Source organism: Otolemur garnettii, unplaced genomic scaffold (assembly GCF_000181295.1).
Source record: "Otolemur garnettii isolate 467f Iridium unplaced genomic scaffold, OtoGar3 scaffold00021, whole genome shotgun sequence".
Taxonomy (NCBI): domain Eukaryota; kingdom Metazoa; phylum Chordata; class Mammalia; order Primates; family Galagidae; genus Otolemur; species Otolemur garnettii.
The window spans coordinates 7,679,816-7,690,342 of NW_003852416.1; positions in this window are offsets into that span (position 1 = coordinate 7,679,816).

Consider the following 10,527-nt stretch of genomic DNA (forward strand, 5'->3'; position numbering starts at 1 on the left):
CCCCAGTAAGGTGACCAGACATCCCGCTTTTGATGGGACAGTCCCAATTTTTAACAATTTGTCCCATGTCCTGTGGCTTTTTTAAAAAGTCCCGATTTTTGGAAAGAATGCATGACAAGCTAGGGAATGTGGGAGAACAGGAAGGGAATATACGGTTTTTGGCTGCCATGTGGCTATTTCGCCAGGATATGAGTTTTATATTATTTTTGTTAATTTTATAATGTTAAACGTTAATAATAACAAATAAGTGTTAAGAACTGATTTTCGAGAACTGCTTATCAAAGTTTGCATTGTTGTCAGGCCCCGCCCCCCAGACCCCACCCCGTCAATGGTGTCCTGCTTTACCAATGTTAAAATCTGGTCACCTTAGAGTTTACCCATTTGTAGGAACAGAGAAGAAAAAGGAGGAAAAGCACTATAGAGATGGGATCTTTGTTAATTCCAACAGAAGGGAGGCATGAATTGTGTCTGCAGCCTCCCTTGGAAGGGAGGTCTAAGCAAAGGTCCAACAACCCTTTGCTGAGCACACCAGCAGCCCTGTGCTGTCAAAATAAGCAGTCAAGTGGCTGGCATCATCACACCTGCCACCCCACATGGTTGGGTCTCATTTTATGAGATATAATAAAGCTTCATCATTGATATTTGGCTGAGGCTATGTGGTGCTTTCAAAGCAATGTGGATGACTCAGGCAGGGCTCTGAACTCAAATGGTTTGTGTTTTGATAGAACTGCCACTCTGACTGGGCCATTGTGCTCAGCAAGACACACAGGTAAATTGGTTTTTCCATTCTTTTCTAGATCTTCTGCCTGCCTTGGGATTAATCAAGTATTTTATATAATTCAATTATATTTCCACTGTGGATCAATGCATGAGTGTCTTAGGGGTTGCCCTAGAGTTTACGAAATATCTTAACAGGAAACGCTCCAGGTACCTGTGAGGCCTCACTGTGCAGGGGCTGCTCCCCTGTCCACTGCACGTGCTGCCGGAGCAGGCACCTTTCCAGACTGTCTGCTGCCTTCTTTGGAGTTGAATCACAGAAGCAAAGGCCAACAGGCTGCTTAGACTGATGTCAGACATGAAAGAGCCCTTTCAAACAGAACATCTAGTTCCAGAGTGACCAGACTTTCAGGTTCCACAGACTAGTAAAATGTTGAGAACAAAACTCTGAGCATGCCCACTTCTATTTTGCTAAGCAAGGATAAAGATAAAAAAGAATTCCCATTTATTATCACCACACTTTCAGAAAAGATGGGCTGTTTTAGCACTAAAAGCAAAGGTCGGAACATTCGACTTTGAAATGGAACAGGTTCAGATCTATAAAATACTGCATTTGTTTTTCTTACCTCACTCAAGCCTGGTAATTGAAAAGCCTGGCCTGGTCCAGCCGCTCATTCTAAGATGAGGGAAGAGCCCACAAGAGGAAGCGACTTGCCTGAATGACATGGAGCCACCTTTTCCAGGCTCTGCAGGGCACTGATGACCCTGAGGGCCAGAACATAGCAGCACCCTTGCATTCTGTGGGTCCTTGGAATGAGTGGATGGAGGAAGTGCTGAAGATGGGAGATGTGTTGATTATTGATTTCTTGCCCCGAAAGCCCAAATGTGCTCTTCAATATCAGCTGTGTAATAAACAAGAGAATTCCTTTAAGCCTTTCTCCACTAAAGGGAGCAGGATGTTAAGCTTTCTCAGCAGAGGGAGATGGAGACATGTGACAGGATGAAGAGGCTTTCAGAGGTTTTTGGTAGAACCCAAGTGTCAGCCTTGTATGTGAGGACCTCCAGGGGAGCCTGCCTCAGCCATGGGCCCACAACACTCACCCTCTGCTGGTGACGACCTTGACAGGGAAACCAAAGCCGGGGCCTGGCCTACACACAGCTACTTGTGGCCCAGAAGGTCACACACAGAATAGCCATTCCCTCTGCGTGCATCCGTGTGGCCTGAGCGTCTCAGAGTCCATGCAGGTGTCTGCTTTCCCTAGCCTGCTCTCCAGCCAGCACTTTTATTTATTTATTTATTTTTATTAAACCATAGCTGTGTACATTAATGCAATCATGGGGTACAATGTGCTGGTTTTATATACAATTTGAAATGCTTTCATCAAACTGGTTAACATAGCCCTCACGCCATTTTCTTAGTTATTGTGTTAAGACATTTATATTCTACCTAGTAACTTTCAATCTTTTTATCTCATGGTCCACTTGAACTTATAGTTAGACTTCCACAGCACGATTTATGTTGATAAAAAAAAAAAAAGAATATACTTACTGTAATTTGAACTTCTTTCAGAAATGTTTGAGGCACACGTAAGATCTACTCACGGCACCCAATTGTGCTGCTGCACTCTGGTTGGAAATCACCGCTCTAGAGGGGGCCTATTGCTTCTCCAGCCACTGCAGACCAGCCCTGGCCTGGCTAAACCGTCTAACATCTCTGCTTATGCAGTGGGCTGAATTCCCTCCATCTTGGTTCTTCCTTGGGTACTCTCCCTTAACCCTAGCGTATTGTATAGAATTTCCTTTATCATAGTTCCAGAATCCTTTGTACAGAACTTCAGTTTAATCCACTGTGTGGTTTCATTCTCCTGATTAGACCTAGACTGCTACTCGAAGCTGAGCCCAAAGAGCATTGTGCAACCTGAAAAGGCACAAAGACAAGAGGCTACTGTTGGACACGTACAAGCTTGATGTTTAACAAACTTTAAAGCTGATTTCTTCTCATCCTGTTATTTAACAAACTCACACAACATCACTATATGTGAGGTATGATGGGAGCTAGGACAAATACGTGGAAGCAGGTTGGAAGACACCAGGGCCCTGAGACAGCACTGACGGAGTGGGATTTTGGCTGCAAGAGACACCTGAGAAGGACCTTCATAGGCAGGTGGGAACTAAACATAATTGAAAGGAAATGAGACGGGGAAACACAGATGGAATAAATCTCCATGTCTTTTGCTTGGGGCAACGCAGTTGCCGCAGAGGTGGTAATGTGGAATGTGTGGAGGGGGCAGCGGCAAGGTCTGTTTGGCCAGTACTTGATATGGGTCATGTTTTTGGCACAAAGAGATGGCATCTATTTTGCCATTGCCAACGTTTACCATGTTCAGGAAGAAATGGTAAGACCCATAGAAACGGAAGACACCTTAGGAAGGTGTCTAATCAGCAGTCAGGTGTGAACAGCTCTGAGTGTCGCACGTAGTGAACTGGGTACTGCCTTTGCCAGAAGAGCTGCTTAGTAGGAGGCCACAGATGAGGGTCCATCCACGGGTGCGCTGACGATTTGCTCATTCTGTTACTACTTCAGGGAAGGGTAACTTTTAAATAGTTTGGGAAATTATTGTGAAATATTTTTCCCTAGAGAGGAATTTCTTCTAAATTGAACTGAGGAACTAATTGTCACTCTGTGTTAAGGGGACTGTTCCCTGGCATCTCTGCCAGTCGCTAATGGACGTGCCAAGAAATCGTGAGCTCTGAATGCCCAGCGGTTTTCCACCATTGAAGTGGCACGTTATGTGAGAGAGGGATGAGGAAAGATGAGGGGAGAAAGTAAATAAGGTAACAGGATGATGACAAAGTGACTGGGGCCTGGGCTGCAGGGACCTCCCTAGCATAAGAGACTCCAGATGGCCTGGTTCACAAACTCTTCTGCCAGTCTCTCACAAAGCATCTGTCGGCCTCACAGTTTTCTCAAGGACCATGGAAAAAAATAACAGAGTGCAGGTTACTCCATACAGTTAGGGGGTTCAATGGAGATGTGCTGAAGGAAGTCATCGTGCTTAGCAACTATCGTGCCTCAGAGATAAAAGACACAGCAAAGTGTAACACAGAACAAGCGACACCCCAGACCAATTAGAGAAGACATCTGTCAACTGAGCAAAGTACAGCCAGTTAATTACATGCATTAAAACAGGGCTCATGGGCTGCTCTAAGAGACTCCGTGAGGTCGGAGTTTCAGTGGTATTGATTGTGAACTTGATTGTAAATGTTTTGTAAATCACTAAGTGTAACACCCTAGCAAACAAATGTCTCCCAGACCATAGACTAGGAGAAATTTCACACTTAACCTCTCTCTTTTGATGACTTACCTAAGGGCAGAGACGGTGTGTCCTTTTCAGCTGTGTTAATGCACGGCTGTATTATTGGAAATGCTTAAGATCAACCAGGTACTATTTTAGATGACTTAGATTGATTCATTTGATTCTTTGAAAAGATTTTTTTTTAGAGATAAACTAACATCAAGCAGCGTGCTTGAGGTCAGTCTTAGTAAGCAGCGGGCTAGATTTTAAACCTGGGTTATCTGCCTTACCTGACTCTTGGGTTTAACACCAAATTCCTAGTCACCAGGGTCTGCAGCCCTAACACAGGGCCAGGCAATAAGAGAATATACAGTCACCACTTACTGAATGAGTGAATGAGTTGTGAATTATTTGGTGTTCTTTTAACCACTATTTGTCTAAGCAGTTCTAAGGCCAAATTACGCAGTAGCTAAGAAAAATTATGATATCATGGTAATCACAATATTATGATTAAATGATATCATAATAGATATCTGTGCTGGTCACATTTTCCCTGGGTAGTTCAGATTAATTTGTGCAGCCCATGATATAATTTACTCCATAGATCATTGAAAAAGAATATACCATGCTGAGATTATTAATACAAAAGTGGCGTGTATTTCCTACCAGAGTGTCTAGGAAAGCTTTGTCTCCTTTGCCAGTTGTTTTTAGCAAGCAGAATATAAGAGTAGAAATGATCTTTAAGCAAAGACAAAAAAACTCTCCCAATAGTGGCCACATTCTAGCTCAAAAGCAGCAGCACTTTGACATCACATATTAATAACCAGTGGAAAACAGCACTGCCTTAAGGACTGCTTTGATCATATTTTTAAATGTAGCATATAAATGTGTTTTTATATTTTTAGAGATTTTGTTTCCGGTACTGAAGAGTTCCCTTGGCAGACATTTGCTAAAAGCAATGATATATAAAAGATTGATGCATTAACTAACTGCTTTGGTTGGCTGATTTGCCAAGAGGCAATGTAAAAGCTCTCTTGAGTTTCAGTGTTCATAGGGTAGGAAAGGATTATAGTTTGTCATTTTTTAAATTCCATTACATACTGTAAGATACTGCCCATATAGACCCAAGATTTCAAGGCCAATTACAATTGTTGGCTTACTGACATTGTGTATTCTAATCTAATTAATTGAACTATATCTGATCAATAGAAGGTACAAAGAGATATTCAAGTAGAGAGCTGTCAAATTTAATCATGGGTACAATCAATCACTGCCTTGTACATAATCATTAAAAAGGAAAATTGCAAAAAATCTTTAAAGAACCTCAAATGACTGAGCACAAGGTTTTCTAGAATTTAATATTATTAATTTTTACCATTTATCATCACTCTATCCTCAGCAGACTGTACTTTCTCTAAGTGAAAACCAATGTAAAACTATTTATGAAGCACCTTGGGATGAAGACCATGTAACAGAGTTAGCAACACTTAGCATTAAAACCTCAAATGGCTTTAAAATACCAGAGCCACAAAACTGAATTTCATTCAAATCAAATCATTAAAAGATAATGCTCACTTGAAAATTTGTAAATAAGATGATTATTCTTATGCTGTCATTTTTAGCTTAAGATCTTCAATTTCAACATTTATTTCTATTTTGGGAAGTTTTGCTGAAAGAATGATTTTTATTGATTTAGTAAAGGTAGGTTCTTAATTCATGTGATCACATTACAAGGGGCACAGTGTTTTGACGTTGGATCTGGACTCATGTTCACTGGGTTACACCATCTACCACGGAATATTTCTGGGAAATCTTCACCAAGATTTGCTGGTCTGAAATGTGCTACAAGTCCTTCACACGTGCAATTTACTTCCAGGCCTCTGCTTTGGTGCTAAGTCATTGATACGCTGTAATAAGCAATGAAACTATGACAGCCGCCTCCTGAAATAAGGCTGGTAGTTTTTTGTTTTATTTGTTTTTTTTTTTTTTTTTTTGAGACAGAGTCTCACTATGTCGCCCTCGGTAGAGTGCCATGGCATCACAGCTTACAGCAACCTCCAACTCCTGGGCTTAAGTGATTCTCTTGCCTTAGCCTCCCAAATAGCTGGGACTACAGGCACCCACCACAACACCTGGTTATTTTTTTTATTGTTGTTGTTGCAGTTGTCGTTGTTTAGCAGGCCCAGGGCTGGGTCCAAACCGCCCCCTCAATGTATGTGGCTGGTGCTGTAACCACTCTATGGGGGCCAAGCCAGGCTGGTAGATTTTTATTGTTTGTTTTTCTTTATTAAATCATAGCTGTGTACATTAATGTAATCATGGGGTACAGTGTGGTGTTTTTATATACAATTTGAAATATTTTCATCAAACTGGTTAACATAGCCTTTATGTCTTTTCTTAGTTATTGTTTTAAGACATGTATATTCTACTTTTAGAAAGATTCACTTGTACCCTTGAAAGATAAACCATAGAGGTGATCCCTCCAATCACCCTTCCTCCGCCCATCCACCCCCTCCCCTCTCCTCCCCCTCTTCCCTCCCCTCTCCTCCCCCTCTTCCCTCCCCACAGGCTGGTAGATTTTTATTATGGTAGGAGACTCTATTGATGTGTGTTGACAACTTGAATTATTTATCAATCAGGTTGTGTGCCATCAAAAACTCCAGTGGCAGGAATACAATATGAACTGTATTAAGCTGTGGCAGAATGGCCAAAAGTGGACATTCTGGAAGCAGAATGCCTGATTTGAGTCCTGGTTCCATCATTTGACCAAACAGCTTGATTTTTTTGGTGTCTTACTTTCCTCATCCTCGACATGATGGTGACAGTACGTACCTTCCTCATACCATTGTTGCGATATACAAATGGGACAACACCACACTGTGTATCCAATCACACAGCAGGAATACTGTGTAAATGTCCATGATACCAATGGCAGACAGTTCAGAACTCCAGCAGTGAACTTGGCTCTTTGGCTCTTTGAGGCTTGGGGACAGTACAAAGTCACAGTCACAAGGCAGAAGACTGGGGTCACACAAGAGGTGTGATGTTATTACAGACTCAGCCACATTCTTAAACAAGAACTCTCAAAGCAATACAAATAGTTAAGGCACAGTCAGAGAACACCTTATCTCCAGTGATGAGGATTACCTGTGTATGTGTAGCTTTGGTGCTGTGGATCACACTGTATGAAGGAACAAGCTGTCACCTGTCATAAATTATCAGTCAGAGTGTCCACGGAAGCGGTTTCCGGTCATCACCCAATTCACAGACTCCAAGTCAGTTCCTATCGATATTCTTCTCTCTGATGAGCCCCTCGTGAGTTACAATGTGTTCAAGCGGAAAAAAAAGAACGGATTGTCTTACAGGAGCGCCTAGAAACTGAGAGTTAAGTTCAGACTTGGAATGCCACTAGATGGCAGAGGAATGTTATTAAACCAGCCAATTTTCGCGGGCTCCTTCCATCAGACCCTCGCCCCCAGAGCAGCCTGTGACCCCGGGTGGCAGGCTCTGGCATAATCCAACATATCACAACTGTGATTTTACTATTGCCCAAACTCCTGATGCAGAAAATATCAAAAGCTTTCCAGCCTTTGAAAATAACATTTCCAAGCCTTTCAGAGCCAGGCACTTGGAAGAAAAGACAAGATTCTTACAGGGGCTTTGTGGAGCCTGGCATGCTGTGATGCTGTCTCTCTGCCATGCATTGGCCAGATCTACTTCCCACTCTGCTTGCCCCCAAAAGGGCAAACAACACCACTGCTATCTAAATGTTTAACTTCTTAATCTCAGAAATATTTTCCCCCTGTGGAATAGTTATCACAGTTGCAAGTACTCCAAAACTTGGGAGGCTAGCTTGGATTAAACTTGAGTGAGCTTATCAAAGGATCTTATTTTTCATTTTTTAAGAGATAAAGTTCTGAGTTTGAGCTGGCTCAGTGATATCCTTTCTGGATCGAGTTCAGGATGGGGTTGATCAAGCAGTCTCATAAACAGAGATGAAAGTGTCCTCTTGGAAAAAGAGCTGCTTTCATGTCGTGTTATCAATACATAAAGCAGAAACTAGCAGACTTTGTTATATGAAGTAGAGTTTTATGATATTCAACATAATTTGCTAAGTACGGCAAAAGCAGCCCCCATCATTTATAGTTGTCCAAATTAATTGTTCTGTTTAAGAACCAAGTTCCCCCTTCTGCCCCCACACGGCAGGTGCTGATCAAAGGCTGTAGTAGGACCTGCTGACGGGGGTGTGGGGCCTGTGGCCTGGAAAGGATTCACGTGAAGAGACAAGAAGCAGATGCCATGTGGAGAAGATGGGCTGAGTTCTGAGATGGCATCTGAGGAAGGAACTGTCCTGTTGTGGGATCCTCCTCTTCCTACCTGGGCCCTAAGCTGCTTCCCATCCCAGGGCTGTTGAAGGTTCTGTTTTCAACATAGCTGTGATTTTTCTCCCCAATGACTGCTGGCCTTGGTTGTTGGCTGAGATGTTGGCGAAACATCTTCTATCTACTCAGCCCCTCTACAAGTGGTAACTTGATGGCCAAAAGCTCTGACCAACGGTGGGGCTTTCTAGCAAAGGATCCTTTTCCTGTCTCTGGGAGAAAGTATGCAAGAACCTCCCCCCCCCCGCCCCCATTTCTCCTAGTCCCAGCATTTCCAAATTAAGTTGACACAAATATTTCCTTCTTTTAAGAAACTCTACCTCCTTTAAGTGCCAGAGCTGGATGCTTCAGCCTCTCTTGGAAAGGGCCCCTGGAAACAGGGGACGCAGAGTGAGAGGGGCTGCGGGTAGTGGGGGGAGGGGCAGCGAGGGCGGAATCCAGGCCTTGGAGAGTTGAAAGGTGGGTGGCGGGAGCCAGGCTGTCATATCTTTGTCCCAGGATCTGCCAGGTTTCAGACGGTGCTCATGGAAGCAGAGAGGGAGCTCCCCTTAGGGCTTCCAGCTGCTTCCTTCTGCCTGGGGTTGCAAACCCCTCTGATTTCCCCATCATCACTCCCTCAGCCTCAAACTACTGCCCTGCCCTTCGTCCTCCTTCACTGGCGCCCAGGGGGCACCGCTCTTCCTGGGCCCCCCACTGTCCCCATGCCTTCCTTCACCCCGGGGCCTCTGGCCGGGTGTGTGCGGGACCAGGTTTTCTCTCCCACTCCCCTCCCCCCACGGACTCTGGTCCCTCCTTGGTGCTTTCCTCTCTGGTTGGCCCTCTCCTCTTCTAAATAGGATCGAGCTTGACAGAAACGTTTCTCACAGAGCCTGGTCCATTGACGTGGCAGAACATTTGCTTGCCTATTGGGTCCCATTTCTGGAGGTTTGATAATAAACACACTGGAGCATATCTAGAAATGTGCGGACTTGTTTTCTGGTTTTTTTTTTTTTTTTGAGCCGGAGCCTCAAGCTGTCCCCCTGGGTAGAGGGCCATGGCATCACACTCACAGCAACCTCCAACTCCTGGGCTCAAGCGAGTCTCCTGCCTCCGCCTCCCAAGTAGCTGGGACTACAGGCGCCCGCCACAACACCTGGCCATTTTTTGGCTGCAGCCATCGTTGTTGTTTGGCGGGCCCGGGCTGGGGATTCGAGCCCGCCACCTTAGGTGTATGTGGCTGGCGCCTTAGCCGCTTGAGCCACAGGTGCCGAGCCCGGACTTGTTTTCAATGGTGAGTGAAAAATATGACTTTTCCTATAAAAGCCTCTGTCGTGCTGAGAACTGAGTCCTCCTTTGGGGACTGTTATGAGGGTGGGTGGTCACCCACCACACTGGTCACTCCCCACACCTCATTTTATTATGACGCTTGCTTGGGGATCATCGGAATTAAATTTGCCTTACTTCAAAGGTCCTTAGGAAGGATGTAAGGACTGTGTCACAGTCTGGCATAGGCAAGATTCACACATCTCCCAGGCCACCAGGGCACAGTCTGCGTGGAGCACAAACCTCTCCACGCAGCATGGGCAGTTTCGAGGGTGACTTCTGTTGGCACAACTGGAACTGTTTGTGTATTGATAAGGATGTAGTGATCATCGAAAACTACAAAGATGGTAATAATGGAGGCACAAAGGCGTATCTAAATTCACATGTATTATGGAAATTAATAAACAAACTTGAATTCTCAGAACTCTGAAGTTTTGGTGCTGGAGCTGGGCAGGGTGCAGAATCATCACCCAGGGCGGTCCTTGGGAGGACGGAGCCTGGCTGGGGAACTCAGAATGTGACCCACCATCCTGGCGGCTGCACACATGGATTATGTCACTGTCGCCTTTGGCAGTTACTATTTTAACCAGGTAGCTCCTGATCTCTGCCTGCTGGGAAAGTCAGCCTCGACCTCCTGCCCCCCACCCTAGCTCTGTCAGCAGTGGGGCGTCTCCTTAGCCACCAGGTCTTGAGCTGTCTTCAGGAATGACGGACTCCTGTTCTCTCTGTTTTGTGTAACTTCCCTGAGAGGTCAGGCCCAGGTGGGACACAGTGAGCCAGGAAAAGGGGAAATGGGCTCCTGATGCAAAACATTGCACTTGCCGCAGTTTCAG